At 55.6% G+C, this 17,219-nt stretch overlaps 1 long non-coding RNA gene across 1 annotated transcript; it reads left to right on the forward strand.

Moving 5' to 3' along the window:
- Nucleotides 1-9,598: 9,598 nt before the first annotated feature.
- LOC121043447 (uncharacterized) lies at nt 9,599-14,638 on the forward strand. The gene is made up of 2 exons (XR_005796834.1): nt 9,599-9,819; nt 14,492-14,638. It is a non-coding gene; the product is annotated as an uncharacterized LOC121043447 (long non-coding RNA).
- The last annotated feature ends 2,581 nt before the right edge of the window (nt 14,639-17,219 follow it).

Below are 17,219 nucleotides of genomic sequence, written 5' to 3' on the forward strand. Positions count from 1 at the left end.
TGCGGCGCCGCGCCCCGCCCCGGGTCTGCCCCGCCCGGTCCGCCGCCCGGCCCCCAGCCCGGAGCCGCCTCCGGAGCGCGGCCACGTCACACGGGACCTGTCCGGAACCCGACGCGCGGCGCGCCGCAGGGTCGAGGGGAGCGGCGGTCGAGGCGCGCTTCCGCCTCGCGGCTGTGGGGGACCCGGGAGGCCCAGGCGCACTTCCGCCCGGGAGGATCGGGGGCGGAGGGGAGGGCCCGGCGGAAGTGGGAGCCCCAGGAGCGAGGCGCTCAGCCCCCGCTGGGCGGGGCGGAGAGGGCGGCCCCGCAGGGACCGCGAGCCGCTGGGTGGCTGGGCTTGCGGCTCCGGCCGCCGCTTCCTCTCTCGGGCTGCAGTGTCGCCCACGGCCGCACGAGGGCGCGCTCCGCTGCCAGCCCTCGCAGCCCGGAGCCCGGAGCCCGGCCGGGGTCGGGGTGGGTGCCTGGCTTGGGCGCTCCTGCTGTGAGTCAAACCGGCCTGGCTCCTCCATGAACAAGGGAAAGGGGAAGTGCCCGCCGCAGGGAGGGGCCTAGCCTCGGGAACCTCAGAAGAGGGAATTTTATTCTTACTCATCGAATTATTTTTATGCTTTGGTTTTTCACTGGGAACCTCAGGCCTTTGTCTCCAGGGCTTGTAACCCTTTGGGGTCCAATGCGTGGTGGATTGACACTATTGCTTGGAACCCCAAACCTGGGGTAGCTCCCTCTTGTGCTTGCCTCACCTGGAGGAAGGTAGGCCTAACCTCAGACTAGGGCAGCAAACAATAAATAGCATTATTATATCTACAATTTACTGGACACTGTTGCGTGCCATTCACTCCATCTGCATTATCTCACTGAATCCTCATTCTGCCCCCACTGAGGTGGGTACTGTTAGCCCCGGGGTCACGCAGTGGCACAGATGGCAGAGCCAGGTTTCCCCCTGGGTGTCCCTGAGCCCAGAGCATGTGACAGCACCTCTCACTTCCAGGGAGGTGGGAGTCTAGCTTGGAGGTTCCACATTGCATCTTTTGCTGGGACTTCAGCCAAGACTGTATAATATTCAGGATGGGGCACGTGGATACCCACTTGGGCAGAGATTGCGACAGGGTAGGTAGGGGTCTCCAAGCCTCTGACCCTCATTCATCACCCATGCTGGTTCCCTTCAACTGTCCTGTGTTGCTCTCGCTTACTGGGGGCTCTGAGGGCACATGACTCACATACTGCACCTGATGCCTGTTGACCACACTCCAATGTGTGCTTTTCTTGGACCTCCAGCTCCTTCCAGGTGGGATCAGCTTTCCTCTGAAAGCCCCGTGTCTGTCTCACCACACCAAGCCCATAGGCGAGTTCTGAAGTGGAAGCCCTGGGTTGGTTTTTTTGCAAAGGGAGGAAGACGCTCAGGGATGCTGCTCTGGGATGTCAAAGATGCACCCGCCCCCCCGTATGCAAATCACTTAATCATATGCAAAGCACTTCACAATATACAAATGATTTCACAATAAGACAGTCAAGTTAGCATTCCTGCCTCTGGGGGCTGAGGGCTGCTGGCCCCCAGCAAGAGGGTAAGGCAAGACCCAGCCAGAAACGTCACCTGGCTGCCTTCTCACTGTCCTTTCCTCTCACCTAGCCTGGAATTTCCACCATCAAACTCCCTAATGGAGTAAAGAAGCACACTGGGGGGCTCCAGAAGAGGACCATGAGCAGAGGGGACCAGGTGAAAAGACGGTGTGTGGACTGATGTGTGCTGTTAAAAGCAATGAATTAGATCTGCCAGGGGCTTCCAGGTGAGAAAAGAAAGATGCAGAAATATTTATTTAATATGATCTGCTCTTTTAAAATAATGACAAAAGGAACCCTGTCTAAATATATGTGATTATAGGCATCAGTATATAGAAGACTATGTATAATTGTGAATAATAAAAAATATAGAAGATCAAACATTGAGTGATAACATGGATTTCATGGATGGGTGGGGAGGAAAAATATAAAAGGAAAATTTAAAAGCACGTCAAAACATGAATATGATCACATTTATGCAATGATGTACAAATGTATATACATGTGTACATAAAATCTCAACTTATTTATTGATTTATTTGATGACCTCATAGCTTTATGGTTAAGACAGCCAGATTCTTGTACCAGACTTCCTGGAGCAAATTACTTGACATCCTATGCCTCAGTTTCCTCATCTGTAAAGTGGATTACTGTGTCAGATTGTTGTCAGGAGTAAATGAGGGAATACACACAGAGCATTTAGAACTATGCCTGGCATACGACAAGTTCTCTTTAAGGCTTAGGTATTATAATTATTTACATGTGTGGATATATGGGTATAAAGAAAATGTTATAGCAATGAACAGATAACTTAAAGACACAAGGTGGGGACCATCTCCTTGCTGAGCACAGATGACAGATGAGTGTTTTCCAACACATTTATCAATCGGTTTGGAGGCCACAGCGACCTCCTGAGTCGTGGCCCTGGGCAGAAAAATTTTAGCAGGGTGGATGGGCCTAGACAGTGCTCGGATCTGTGTGGCTGGGAGGCCTCTGACTGGGGGGCCGCAGATTCGTTTTTCTGACCTCACTGGGTCTGACTTTAACACGTCGTTCCTGGCTTTGGTATCTTTAGTGGGGGCCCTTTTCAACAACAAGGTCTCAGCCCTCTATTTCCAGAAGGGAGGACTGCCTCTGGGCCTGGGCCTGCTGACAAGGTGGGGGCTGCAAGACCATCAAGGTCTGGCATTGTCACTGTTCTGACAACCTCCCCTCCTCTGGCTGCACAGGGCTAGACACTCTAGGGTGGGGGTTGATGCACATTTTTTTTTTTTTTTTTTTTTGCTTCCAGAGGCCTTCTCCTTTTCAGGGCTTTCTTTGGGTCCACAGGCTGGCAGCAACCTCTTGTAGAGAAGCTTCTGAGGCTCAGGGAGGTGAGCTCCTTGCCCATGAGTACAGCTGTGAAATGAGGCCTGTTACTCTTACAGCGGCTTCAGGCTCAGCCTCTCCCAACTGAATCTGCCCCTCAGGAACCCCTGACCTTAACCCTCTCTCAAGTCACCCTTCTTAGAGCAGCCTCAGCCCCCTAATGAGTTTCTGGGGTGCTTTACCCCCCAGATCCTGAGCCCTGGCCAGACGAGGCACTAGCAGCTTCATAGCACAACCCTTCCTGGGCAGCCAAGCCTCACTTCTTTCTGTCTGGTCTCTCTGCCTTTATAACCCCCTTTGGAATCGCCAGCCGCCCCCCCCCCCCCCCCCCCGCAGGCCTGGCGTATTTCTCCCCTTCTGCCATTTCTGTTGATTGAAATTCAGCCCTTTTACAAGCCTTCCCTGAAGCCTTCTGGATCTGTCCAGGCTGAAGGCCCTCAGTGTTGTGTGTCTTAGGGGTTTTTTTTAGCCCTGTCCCCTGCATGCACAGGCCTTTCCCCCCATTCCATATGGGCTTCTGGAAAGAAAGACAACCTCTTGCCTGTACCCTGAATAAAAGTCAGTCCAAATGGCTTTAATGTCTCCCTTTCCCCTTCAGGAGCACAAATGCAGATACTTCTGCATTATGCACAGCCATCTGGGCCTTTGCAGGCCCTCCTTTACTTAATTTATGTGTTTATTGATATATTTGCTTACTTGTCACTCCTGCCCGCATCCCATCTCCCTGTCTCCTTCTTGGGGGAACCTGAATTTTGTGATGATCAGGTTTTCAAGATCTTTCCTTTTCAAGTTTTTTTTTTTTTTTAATGTTTATTTATTTATTTTGAAAGAAATTGTGCACGTGCAAGCAAGCAGGGAAGAGGCAGAGAGTAAATCCCAAGCAGGCTCCACACTCAATGCAGAGCCCCACAGAGGGCTCCATCTCAGACCATGAGCTCCTGACCTGAGCTGAAATCAAGAGGCAGACGCTTAACTGACTGAGCCACCCAGGTGCCTCTCTCTCTCTCTCTCTCTTTTTTTTAAGCTTTTATTTTTAAGTAATCTCTACACCCAGTGTGGGGCTCAAACTCACAACCCGAGATCACAAGTCACATGCTCCACCAACTGAGCCAGCCAGGCGGCCCTTGGCTCTTTTTAAAGCTAAGGAAAATAAAAGTTGTTCTAAAGTTTTCTTTTACATCGTTCAGTGATTCTTACAATTGTTTTCATATAGGCCCTGCATAATTATTAATAAGTTTACTTTAAGATATGTTGCATTTTTTTCAGGTATTTTAATAGGATATTTCCCATTACATTCTGAACAATTCGATGATAGCTGACAGGAAGGCAAATTATTTTTATGTATTCCTTTGATACCTGGTAAACCAACTATATATTTTTTATAGGTTCTCATAATTTCTCAGTATTACTCTTAAGTCTTTTGTCATCTCCTAATAACAAAAGTATTAGAAGGAAGGAACCAACATTGCTATTGTAGAGATATGGTTTGCCTTGGTTTTGAACTTCACAGGAAGGGTATTTGTTTTCTGGGACTGGCTTTTGCACTCAACAGTATGGTGCTAAGATGCATTTATGCCATTATGTGAAACTGGTTCATTTGCTTGCTTAACTGCTGAACTGCCTTATCGCTGTGTGGATGTATCCACTGTAATTTATTTACCCGCTCTCCTTAGTGTTCACTTGGGTTACTCCCAGAGTTTTGCTATTAAGAACAGTGTATCTTTGAACGTTCCCGCCCAGGTCTCTTGGAGCACAAGCCAAGGTCTCTCTTGATTTTATGCCTGGGGGGGTGGGGATCTGCTGCGTCTCCGCATTATAAGATAAGGCCAGATTGTCTTCTCCAGTGGTTACACAGAGTTGCTGGCTAGCGATGCACGGGAGATTGTGCGGCTCCACCTCTTCTCCAACACTGGGTGCTGTCAGGCTTAATTTTTGCCCTTCCAGTGCTGTAAAATAGCATCCCACCGTGGTCGTCGCTGTTGTTCCTTCACTACCAATGAACTTGAGCATCTCTTAAGATGTTCACTTGAACACATGTGCTTCCTCTTCTTTAAAATGCCTTTTCACGTCGTTTATCAAATTTTCTGCCGGATATTTTGTGTTTTTCCCCCCTATGGATTTGCAAGAGTTCTTTATGTATTTTTGATGCTTAACCTTTGCCAGTTGCACGTGGCGGGCGTCTGCTCCCGTTTGCGGCTTGCTTTTCACTTTCTCTAAGGTGTCTCCACTTCTCTCTTCCCTCCCACATCTGTGCCAGGGACGCCCATGGGCGTTGCTAGTGTGTGTGTGTGTGTGCACTTGTGCGTGTGTGTTGGGGGGGGGGGGTGGGCTCGTGTCCCTCCGAACCGGGTGCAGACCGACCCCGCCTCTCCTACTTTCCGGCCTTTAGGGGACCCTGCTCCTCTTCCCTCGCAGCCTCTCTCCCAGCTTTGCCCAGGGGACCCCCGCTCGGCCTGGCGCGGCGGGCTGGAGGCAGGAGGCGCCCCCGCCTCCGGGGTTATTGATCACTTCCGGCGCCTCATCTGGGGGCCGGGCCCCTCTCCGCTCGGCCGGGCAGGGCCCTGCTAGCTCGGCGCTCCCTGGGGGCGGGCGCCGGGGGAGGGGCCCTCGGGCCGGCCCTCCGGAGGCGGGGGCGGGGGCCCGGGCTGCGGCGGGGGCTAGGGTGGGGGGCGGAAGCTGCCCGAGCAGATAAGCGCCGAGGTCGGTCCTGCGGTGAGACAGTGCGGGACGCCGCCGCCTCCCCACTGCCTCCGCTGCGCCGTCCCCGCACCCTCTGTCCGCTACTCCCTCCAACCCTGGCTCGGCATCCTGGGCGGAGCCCCCCCGGGGCTCGTGGGGGAGAGGCTCTGGCCTGCACCTTCTGTTCCTGGTCTCAGTTATCTCAGCTGGAAAACGGGAGTAAGAGGCTCCATTTACTCCGCGAGGCTGTTGGAGATGCAACAAGTGCAGGCTGGTGAAAACCCTCTGCAGATCTGAGCCTTTTGTAAAGGATGGGGACCCTGATCCCTTCTCCTTGCCCCTGCTGTACCCGCCTGTCTCCCGGCTTCAATCTTGTTGCATAGATGGGAAAGTGGAGGTCTCGCTTGCCTCAGAGCCAGGGAGCCAGAGGAGGATGGAACACTTTCCACTGTCCTCAGCGTGGGGACAGAGCTAGGTTGTGTAGAGCCTGATGCTTTTACAATTTGAGGTCCTCGTTAAGAAAAAGACTACAAAATCACAAATTAAATTTGCAGAGGCCTCTGCTAGGGCCTTGGAAGGTGCTTAAACCAGAGAGAAGCTCAAGGGTTTCTCTGTTTCCTTGCCTTGCCGGGAGGGCCCCTACAGGAACTTATAACACCCCTCTGCAAGAGACAGACACCTACCTGATTGCAGGGTAGGATGGCCGCAAACAATATGGCTGGGGAACGGCCTGGAGGAGTCCCTGCTGCAGCTGGCCCCAAAACCTTGCGTGCCCAGGAAGCCATCCGCAAGCCCAACCCAAGAAGCAAGGGCAGTCAGGCATTTGGGGACTGCACCACAGCTGGGCAGGGCCATCCAGTCATGGTTCAACTCGCCACTCAGGGCCCCTGACCCTGCGGGTTGGTGGTGGCAGAGAACAGTTCCTAGGAGAAAGGAAGAGGAACCTCTCTGAGGCAGTATAAATGCACCTGACTTGTAGTCACACAGGATTGGGGTTCAAGCCCCTGCAGGGCTGTGTGATCTTAGGAAGACTCCTCCGCCTCAGATTTCTCATCTGTAAAATGGGAATAATAATAGTACCGACCTGTCAGAACTGTTATGGGGCTTAAATGAGACCATGCATGAAGAGGGGCTGAGCTCTTGGCTTTTAGAAAGAAACTTCCCTTCTGTGAACTCTACAGGCCAGGAGAGGCATTTTTCTCTCCATTTTAGGGTTAAGTCACTTAGCCAGGGGACGGTCTCTGTTGCTCTACAACAAGGTCTGGCACCAATGTCTTGGTTCTAACTAGCAGGGAACACAGCTCCCTTGAGGCTTTCTCCCTAGGGAGTTAAGTGCCACTGCTGGGTGTGAATTCCCAGGGCAGGGAGCCAAGGAGAGCCCTTGATTCAGCAGACTGCTCACCTTTCTGTTTTTATTTTTATTTTTATTTTTTTTTCAACGTTTATTTATTTTTGGGACAGAGAGAGACAGAGCATGAACGGGGGAGGGGCAGAGTGAGAGGGAGACACAGAATCGGAAACAGGCTCCAGGCTCTGAGCCATCAGCCCAGAGCCCGACGCGGGGCTCGAACCCACGGACCGCGAGATCGTGACCTGGCTGAAGTCGGACGCTTAACCGACTGCGCCACCCAGGCGCCCCACCTTTCTGTTTTTATAACCTCTTTGCTCTCGTGGGCACTTGAGGCCGGAATGTGTCCAACTCTGACATCTTACAACCTGGACCAGGAGAAGCAAGAGACTGTGGTGATGGGGACAGGGCAGGGGAGCCGGGAATGGGCCAGGACCATGGGCCTGGGCAGCGGTGACACCCCAAAAGACCTGCTGCTTTGCCTCCTGGTTTGCATAGGATTTCCACTGGGTTGGAGGACAGAATCAAGTTCTCACCTCAGAGCTGTTGCTTTTTGGCCAGCTGACCTTCCTCCCCTCTGAGCCTCAGTTGCCTCATATCTGAAACGGGGATAAGAATACCTGTGAGGATTCTGACCTGTTATGTATGTAAAGCGCCTAGTGAATGCCACCAGTTGTTACAAAAGTGGATGGGGCACCTGGGTGGCTCAGTGGGTTAAGCAACGGACTTTGGCTCCGGTCATGATCTCACAGTTCGTGAGTTCGAGCCCCGCAACGGGCTCCCCACTGGCAGTGCAGGGCCTGCTCAGGATTCTCACGTTCGCTACCCCTCCCCTGCTCGTACTTTCTCTTTCTCTCAAAATAAATAACTAAATTTAAAAAACAAAAAACAGTTGTGGCTGTCTGAGGATGAAAGCAAGGTGTCGTGCGAGGGCAGGAGGTGTGAACAGAAATGGGGAGTCCTGTCAGAGCAGGAGTTTGGGCCTTCAAAGTCTCATCTCACAGAGGGAGCCCCTTGGGGTAGGGCTGGGAACCTCAGCGCTAACACTCTCTCAGATCAGGACAGGTCAGAGCGAGGCCAAGGGCCCTGGGGGGTGGGGGTGCAGAGAAGAGCAGGGAATAGAAGTTCTCACCCCACCTCAGGCAGGTGAAAGGGAAAGGAGGGAGGAAATAGGTGCTTCTGGGAGGAGATGAGAGTGTCAGAGGCCACTGTGTGATGCAGGCTCCACGATCACCCTGTGATCTCCTTTGTCTTTCTTTGCAAATTTTCTAGGTAGGCATTTTCCAAGTGGAGAAACTGAGGGTGGGAGTTACGGTCACACCCTGCATGCTCTTGGATCTGTCTGGCTCGGCAGCCTGGACTCCCAACAGTCACTGCCAATTTCTTATCTTATCTGCCTGACGAGGTCGTGAATGAAGCAGCGTGATCTTAGAGGCTCAGAAGGATCCTGGGCCCTGCCAGGCTCTTCTGTTAGCCTTGAGCTCCAGGCTGGTAGCTGTCCAGGAGACATCGTGCGCAGACTCAGGGCTGGGGCTGAGGAGAACTTGCTCGCAGTGAGAGAGAGACCCCTGGAGTCAGGGAGTGAGCACACTGTCTCAGGAGGGCTTCAAGTGGAGGCAGCCTGAGTCTCCACAATGCACCCCAATGGCACCGGAGGAGGGTCTGCTTGGTATCTGGGTGCATGGCTCATAGAGGCCCCAAAACTAGCAAAATGTTTCTGAAATTCCTTATTTTATCTTAAAAATTCATACAGATTGGCATCTTCCTTTTTTTTTAAATTTATTTATTTTGAGAGAGAGAGAGAGAGAGAGAGAGCAAGCAGAGGAGGGGTGCAGAGAGGGAGAGAGAGAGAAAGAGAGAGAATCCGAAGCAGGCTCTGCACAGTCAGCCCAAAGCCCCAAGCGGGACTCAATGTCACAAACCATGAGATCAGGACCTGAGCCCAAATCAAGAGGCAGATGCTTAACTGACTTGGCCACCCAGGCGCCCCTCATTCTCCTTTTTTAATATGTGAGCTTTCCCCCTGCCTGAAAAAAGTGTTTCCCCTCCCAGTATCTCTGTTGAGTGGACACTTCAGGAAGACATGATGGGGGGAGGGGACAAACAGTGGCCCCCAGGCCCCTGGGCCCCTTGGTCTGGTTTGAGAGAGTGCAGGAGTTGAGTTGAAGTCAAGGCCCTGCCTGCTCTCACAACACAGGGCTCTCCCCACCTCTGTTCCCTACTCCTGCCTCTTGCCTTGGCCCTCCAGTCCCCTCTCACAGACATTTGTCCTGCTGAGCCCGACTGTCCACCAGGAATTCCCAGAATGCCTCCCCTCCCTCCCTTCACCTCTTTCATTTCTTCATCCTGTCCAGAGGGGCACTACCCATCTTCAGCCTCTCTGCTGGGCAGCCTAACCATACACTCTCCAAGCCAGCACCCCCCCCCCCACCTCCCCCCTGCCCCATGGAGTTCTGAGTCCATGAGGAGGAAACTGAAGCCCCACCTAGAGGTGCCCGGATCCAGGGTGCACAGCAAGAAAGGTTGTTGGGCACCCAGAAGATCTCTGGGCAGGTGGGGCCCCGAGGCCTGAGAGTAAGCACCAGATCTGGGTCCTGGCCAGGGAGGCAGAAGGGAGGAGGGAAGGCCGTGGGGGTGCCGGGGGCTGCTGCCTGGCAGGTCCCTGTGCCCAGGGTAGGGAAGTTTCTTATTTCTCCTGCTCTGACTTCCCCCTTTGATTTATTATAGCCATGAAATGCTCTGCTCTCTTCTCTTTTCCTTGCCGTCCCCGGGGCTGGAGGAGCACAGGCCTCCCCAGGCACCGGGCCTCAGCTTTGCTGCACTCCCATCTCCTTCCAAGGGTTGAGGCCGGGTGGCCAGAAATGGGAGGTGAGTCGGGGCAGGCAGGGCGGGATGAGGAGGGGCGCTAGTCTCCTGAGGGCTAGCCTGGGCAGGACCCCAGGGGCCAGCAAAGTCTCGGTTGGGAAGGGCTGGGGCTGGGCAGAGGGCGTGGCAGGCGTGGACTGGACAGCAGATGGCTCCCTGGGGTCGTGGGGGCGGTGGGATCTAGGCCAACTGGGTCAGCGAGGCTTGGGCATCAGGCCCTGTCAGGGTCTGAGGGACAGGCACAGGGTCCTCCAGTGCCACCCACCGAGTCAGAGAAATGGCTTCCCTGTGACCCCTGACCCCATATTCTGATTTAATGATGGCCAAAGCAGGCCTAGCCTAGGCCAGTCTGGGATTAGGCTCTAGAATCCAGAGTCAGGCATGAGGCCTGAACCCTAGGGGACCCTGGGCTCCTCAAGGCCACGGCTGGGCATTCACCCCGTGGCCTGGCCCAGGCAAGTCAGGGCTGGAGTCTGTCTGTCTGTCCGGTTCTTCGGCAGTCCTGGCGGCCGGAGCGTTTCTGCCCGCCACTGTGTGGTGCCTGTGGTAATGGGGCTGTTGGCGTTTTGCAATGGGCCGGGGGTGGGGAGGCTGCGCACACATGCTTCCTGTGGTGACTGGGCGCTTCCTGTTTTCTCAGGCCCGGACTTGCTACTGCCGATGTGGAAACAGGGGCAGCTGCAGCCCGGGCGGCTCGGGGCTGGGCACCCCGACCCTGCCCAGAGGGGCCTGAGTAGGCCTGCCAGGCCAGGCCTCACACCTGGGCAGTGGATGGCCTGAGGTACCCCCACACCAGCAACCCGTCCTTCCCATACCCAACAGCTTTTGCCAAGTGTGAGGGGCCAGGTGGGGCCATCGCTCAAGGCCAAGCTGGGGCCCAGGAGGTCAGAGGTCCAGGGATGGGAGCTCCAGTCCAGGAGTCAGGGCGCGTAGTTTTGGTCTCAGCTCTGTTCTTTGCTCACTGAGTGCCTTTGGCCATCCCTGACCCCCTGCAGGCGTCGGCTTCCTCTTTTGTGTAGTGATTGTGGCCCCCATGATCTAAAATCTCTTGCCCATTTCGGCTCCAATTCTGACATCCCCCTTGAATTTCATATTTCAAGAGCCTCTGCTTTGGGGACAGGTAGGCACGGAGGCTGGGACCCTCAGAGCAGGGCTTGGCATAGGCCTTGGAGAGACTAGGGGGAAGGAAAGGGCATGCCAGGCCGGGGGCCAGACTGGAACAAGGCTTAGAGGTGGGAAGGCCAGGACCAAGTCTGGGAGACGAGGTGTTGATGGGACAGAGGGTCGTAGGTGACAAGATGGATCCAGAAGGATTCGAAAGTGGGAGAAAGATTTTAGGAGCCACTTTATTCCCGCAGACCTGAGGAAGGGGTCTGACACCTCTCCAGAAGTGGTCTTTTGGAGGGTGGGGGCAGGGCCAGTGCTTCCTGTCTAAGAAGGAGATGGGTACCCGTGTGGTGGGACACGGGAGCCTCAGGAGGGAGCCACATCTTTCCCCCTCTGTCAGGTGCCTGGAGGGCCACCATCAGGGCCAGGCCTCAGGAGTTGGCATTGCCCTCTTCCCGAACGCATCTTGTTTTGTTTTTAAGCACTGCTATTGCAAGAATGGGAGGGGAGATGACTTTGCTTCTTGTTGACTTTGCTGACAGTGCCTGACCTCTGCAGGAAGAGTTTCCAGGAAGGCCAAGGCATGAGCCCCCTGGGAACCGACCAGTCCACTGAGTTCAGACACCCTCTTGGTCTAGGAGGTTCTGAGGTGCCCACCTCACAAGTACAAGCCCTAAATCTCAAGACCTGTGCAACACAGACAGCACAAGCACTGGTTCCAGCCAAAGAGGCCTTGGGGATCCCAAGACCCCGAGGCCGAGACTGAGGGCCCATCGGGCTGGCCTGGCCCCCACTATCCTGTCCCGGCACCAAGTGCTGAGTTGGCGGTTCAGCAGCTGCCTCTGCCCACGGAGGCCCAGTTATAAATAAGCTCAGTGTGGCCAAGTCATCAAGTTCTGCCCCAGCTGCATTACCTCAGTGACCACAGGTTGGGGCTACCCAGTGCTGGGCCCACCGAAACCTGCCCACCCAGAGAAAGGCCGGGCCAGCTTCCATGCCTCCTGGGGTCCTCAAATGCAGGCTTTGAATAGCTGCAGCTACTCAGGCCCGGGCCTCCCTGGACACAGGCCACAGAAGGGGCAGGGCCCATCCCGCCTGCACGGAGCCGGCAGCTATTTACAAACCGAAACCGGGAGAAGTGAAGTGGCTGCGGCCAAGTGGCTCCAGGCCCCCCAGCCCCCACTCCCACTCCATCCCCAGCAGCCCATCCCCCTCTCCCCATGGCTTCCTCTTTCCTTCTCCACACAGCTCCCCAGCCTCCCGCTGCCCGGCCAGCTCTGTCTGGACAACCTGCAGGCACCTCATGGTGACGCCCAACCCCACTGTCACAGGCCGACGGGTCCCTTCTCCTCTGCACCCCCAGGACCCCATCAGTCTGGACTCCTTGGAACAGCCCCTCCCACCCGGGCCCGGCCGCCCACCCTGGGCAGGCCCAAGGCACATTCCCACACTTCTCAGTTCCCCTTCGTGCTTGGAAAAGCTCCAACGCCAATGGCTGCCACCATGCTGCCCATCCCTCCTGAGGGTGGTTTCTCTGGGCGTCCTGCATCTTCACAGGAGCCAAGGAATCTGGGGTGCTACGGTGGAACTTGGGGCACCCGGGGACTTTGGAGGGCATGTTTCTGGACAGGAGGACCCAGCCACCGCTCTCCTTGGGTTGGTGTGGGGGACAGGCCCTCGTGCGGTGCAGAGGGACACTGGGCCTGAGGCCGTGGCACACCCGGCTTAGGAAGTGGCAGGCTGGATGGCCTTGCAGCAGGAGACCGCTCCGAGGAGAGACAACAGGCCACATAAGTGACACTCATTACTAATAACAGACCAACTCCCTCACATTGGTGCAGAGGTTTCCAGTTGACATCAGTCAGATCTTTCCATCCCCAGAACGAGCCTATCCCATGACCACCATCATAAAGTGGAAACCGAGGCTCAGAGGAGAAACCACGTGTACGAGGCCCCATAGCTAGAGAGCGTCTGGATGGGATTCAAGGTTTCTTAACACCCTATTCCCTCTTCTCCCTGACTGCCTTTGGTTCCATCTTGTACCCCAGTCTCCCTACTGGCAGGACTGAAGTCTCCTAACACTGTGACAAGAGCGAAAGCAGGGCTGGTCTGATGCTTGAGAGAGAAGCAGGCTTTGGACGGCATAGTTGTCAGATGGCCACCCCTGGCCAGGTGTCAGTGCCCAGTGCCCCCGCCTCCCGCCAAGTCCCAGCTGAGCAGAAGCCCTGGCCTGAGTCCCACTCCGCCATAGCCAGCTGGCTGGTTGAGTTTCTCCTAACCTCTCTGAGCCTCAGAGCCCCCTCCTGTGAAATTGGTATTTCATGAACACCAAGCACCTACTTGGTGCCAGCTCTATGGTGGGTGCAAGCTGCCTCTGAAGCTACAGCATGACCCTTGGCCACAGTCCTGGGTAGAAGGCAGATGAGTTACAAAATTCTGAGAGCTCCCAGATGGAAATTGAGGCCTTGGGACACAGAAAGGGAGTGATGGTGCTCCCAGGGTGCGGAGGGGTATCACTTGGGATGGGCCCCAAGGACAGGAAAGAGTTCTCCAGAAAAAGCATGGGGGACAGACTCTCATGCTGAGTCACACCCCTGTGCTTTGTAGTTCCCACGGCCTGAGTGCCCTTCCTTCCTCTGGGCCTGGTGAACTCCTACCCATCCGTCAGGGCCCATGGGCACACTGGAGAATGACCAGGCCTGGCCTGGCCTGGTGGCTCCTACCTCCTTTCTCCCACCCAGAGCCTAAGCAGAGCCTGAGGCCAGGAGTCTTTGGTCACAACACCCTCACCAGCCCCACCCGGGCAGGCGTCTGCTCCCGGGTTCCAGCCCCCGCCGTCCCCTGCTCCGAAAAGCACCATTTCCCTTTTCTGGGTGACCACACGCCATGCACAGGGAATTTCCATCGCAGCCTGCGGAGCCTCTGATTCACTCAGGCCCCTCATGCAGTTAACTCCTTCCAGGCCCCGCGCCTTTAGCTCCGCACGCTGGGTGGTACCCCACCCCCACCCAGGGCCCCTGGGTGGCCTCAAACTGGCCTTGGGCCACAGCTCAGAAGTCGAAGTTTCTCCCTAGCCCTACGCCTCAGGATCCTCCCGTCATATGCACAGAGACCTCTTCCCAAGGACTCACGGCATACACACTGGGCAGCCTAGGGCCCAGAGCACAGGCTTTGGGGTAAAACAAACCTGGGTCCAGTGCTGAGTCTGGCTCTTTCAGTCCTGTGACCTGGAAAAGTGTCCGCTCTGAGCCCCATTTCTCATCTGTGAAATGGAGATCATCCCTGTCCCATAGCCTCGCTGTAAGGATCCAATGTGCTGGGCCCGTGAGGACGGTTGTATAATTATTACCTTTCCTTTTTCTTTTCAAAGGGCCCCTCTCATCCAATCTCAGGGTCCCTGCTCCAGTCCTGGGCCCCTTTTCTGTCTGGCTTTCCCCTGCTGAGAGCTGACTGCTCACACAGGGAGGGTGAGAGAGAAGTGCCAGGGGGGCAGAGGAGGGAGGGGTGCTATTGTCATGGGGCTCTCCTCCAGCAGCTTCCTGGCTCCCCGCATTTCTCTTTTCCCAAGGAAGCTGTGAAGAGGACCTCTGCTGGGATCTTGAGCCCGCAGGGACAGGGTGAGCCTTCCTCCCTCTGGAAGAACGCCGGGTGTGCACCCCCCCCCCCCCCCCCCGCACACGAACATCATACATGCTGTCTTGTGGAATTCTCACAACCTCGTGAGGTGCAGCCTGTTATTGCCCCCATTTTAAAGGTGGGGACACGTAGGCCCTAAGAAGGGACTTGCCCTCAGCTACACAGTTACTAAAGGGCAGGGACAGGATTCAAATCAAGGTCTCCAGAGCCACACTCCTAAACCTTCACAGGTCCCAGTTAGCGTGTGTGGAGGCCAGTGAGGGAAACAGGCACTAAATGACCCCCTCCTGTATATTAGGTAAAGACCGACAAATTGTCCTTTCAGCCCTTTGAACGATTCTGGGAGGCGAGTCTCGCTGACCCCTCTGTGGGATCGAGTTGTCTGAGCTTCCCTAAGGGGAAAGAACTTGCCCAGAAGCCACACGGCCAATCGTGGGGAAGGATCCAGGGGTACCTAGGGAGAGAAGGATGGTGGAGGGGCTGCATGGAGAAGGGGCCTACACCTGGAGGAGAAGCCATCCTATCTTCAGAGAGCAAACGGGGTTGGGGGGGGGGGGTGGTGCTGGGAGGTGCTGCCGTGGTGAGCAGAAGGAAGTCACTGTGGGTGGCGGTGGGTTTGAGGTGCCGGAGGCTGAGTGATGTGGCCGGGAGGTGAGCTCCCAGGCTGCAGGCCTGGTCAGCAAGAGTCAGGGGTGAGGAGGGATGGCCGAGATTTGGGCCTTAGAGGAGGTTGGGCTACTCGGGGCTTCTTGGTTGCTGGGGCTGGGGAGCTGGAGGCAGGGGTTGGTGCAGAGCAAGAGGAGAGATTCAGGGGGGCTGGGGAGAGATGGAGGTTAAGGGGGGAAGGATGTGTCTGGAGGGCAGCCTAGAGGAGGAGAGCCCACAAAAGACAGAGGCCTTAGGGTGTGGAAGGGGTGGGCCTGTGAGCAAGGCCTGGGAGATTGAGAAAGAGGTTCTGGGAATGTTGAGTAGTGTCTTCTGGTTGGAGGTGGGGGTGGGGCTGGTCCACATGGATGGGAGAGGGTGCAAAGGTGGGCTGGACCCTGGGTGTTGGGGGCTCCAGCATAGGCGACAGAGCTGGACTGCACCCTGTGGACAAGCAAGAACCAAGGAGGATTTTTAGGCAGAGAAATATCCGTGGGAGAGACTTGAGGAAGGGACAGCAGCCCCAGGACCACTGCAGTCACCTCCCACCCACTCACCAGCTGTGTGTCCTTGGGTACACCCCCCCCCCCCCCCCCGAGCCTCGAGCCTCATTTCTCATGCCTGCCTCATAGGATTATGTGAGGGTGGAACCAGTTAATGCCTGCTCTTTCCCCTTGCCTTTGTCTTGGCCAAAAAAAAAAAAAAAAACATTAAAAAAAAATTTTTTAATGTTTATTTTTGAGAGGGAGAGAGCGTGCAAGCAGCAGAGGGGCGGAGAGGCAGACGCAGAATCTGAAACAGGCTCCAGGCTCTAAGCTGTCAGCACAGAGCTGCATGTGGGCCTCGAACTCACAAACTGCGAGATCACGACCTGAGCTGAGGTCAGATGCTTAACCCACTGAGCTACCCAGGCGTCCCTCACAAGCACTTTCTGAGCGCCTGAGAGAAGGCACCCTTCGTGGGCACCTCCTTTTCACTCAGTCACAATGAAATTTCACACAAGGTCTGCCACTAAGCCCTACCTGCCCCAGCCCCTCACACTCTCCCCTCCCGGCACACCAGCCCCCTGCTGGTCTGGCTCATACTTTGCAGGGCTGGGGTCTCTGCCCAGGGCTCTTCTCCCAGAGGTCCGCTCAGCTCACTCCCTCACTGGCTCCCAGAGTTTGTTCAGATCTCCCCTTCTTGGTGAGCATGGCCTGCCCTGCCTTAGCCAGCTGGCCGCTCTTTTCCTATAGTGCTGTTACCTGCTAACCTGCAGTGAGATGCCCTCAAAGACGTGCTCAGCCCTGTCTTTCTTGCTCCAGAACAAACCCCACAAGGGCAGGAGTCTTTGCCTCTTTGGGTCTCCTGGCCCACAGGCCCTGAGTAAATATTTGTTGGACGTTCTCAGGCCCTAAAGAGCCAGCCCAGTGCTGGGGAGCTCTGAGGGGCCCAGGCGACACAGACTGGGGCCCGAGGAGCCTCCCCCAGTGTCTCAACCATGAGAGGAAGTTGCAAGACGGCCATTTCTGTACACGGGCTCAGCTTTTTTTGGTCAGCTTTCCCAGTGCTTGGTCTGAGGCCTCAGTTTTCCCCTATACTCTGTCAGTCCCCATAGAGACCAGTTGCTGGGACTGTGGGGATGGGGCGCCATTCCCTTATTTTAGAGCTCTTTTGGGATGAGGTTAAGGGATCTGCAAGTTCAAGGTCTTGTCAGCTTCGAGGACGCAGCACCCGCGTTTCCTGTTGCCTGCTCACCCTGAGATTGCAATAGTCCCCAGTCTACCCCCTCAGCAGCCCAGTCCAATGAGGGCAAAGGGCCGCCTGGCCCTCTACCACCCAGGCCCGCCTGGCCTCCCTGGCACTCCATAGGGCTGCCCACTTGTCCTATGGAGTGGGTAAATAGCACTGTCATATGCTGCTGGTAGGAGGGAAAGTTGTTACAACTTTCATCGAGGGCAATATGACAGTATCTCTATCTCAAAATTTAAAGTGCGGTACGACTAGGGGCACCTGGGTGGCTCAGTTGGTTAAGC

Source organism: Herpailurus yagouaroundi, unplaced genomic scaffold (assembly GCF_014898765.1).
Source record: "Herpailurus yagouaroundi ecotype Mexico unplaced genomic scaffold, PumYag 187, whole genome shotgun sequence".
In the NCBI taxonomy this organism is placed as follows: Eukaryota; Metazoa; Chordata; class Mammalia; order Carnivora; family Felidae; genus Herpailurus; species Herpailurus yagouaroundi.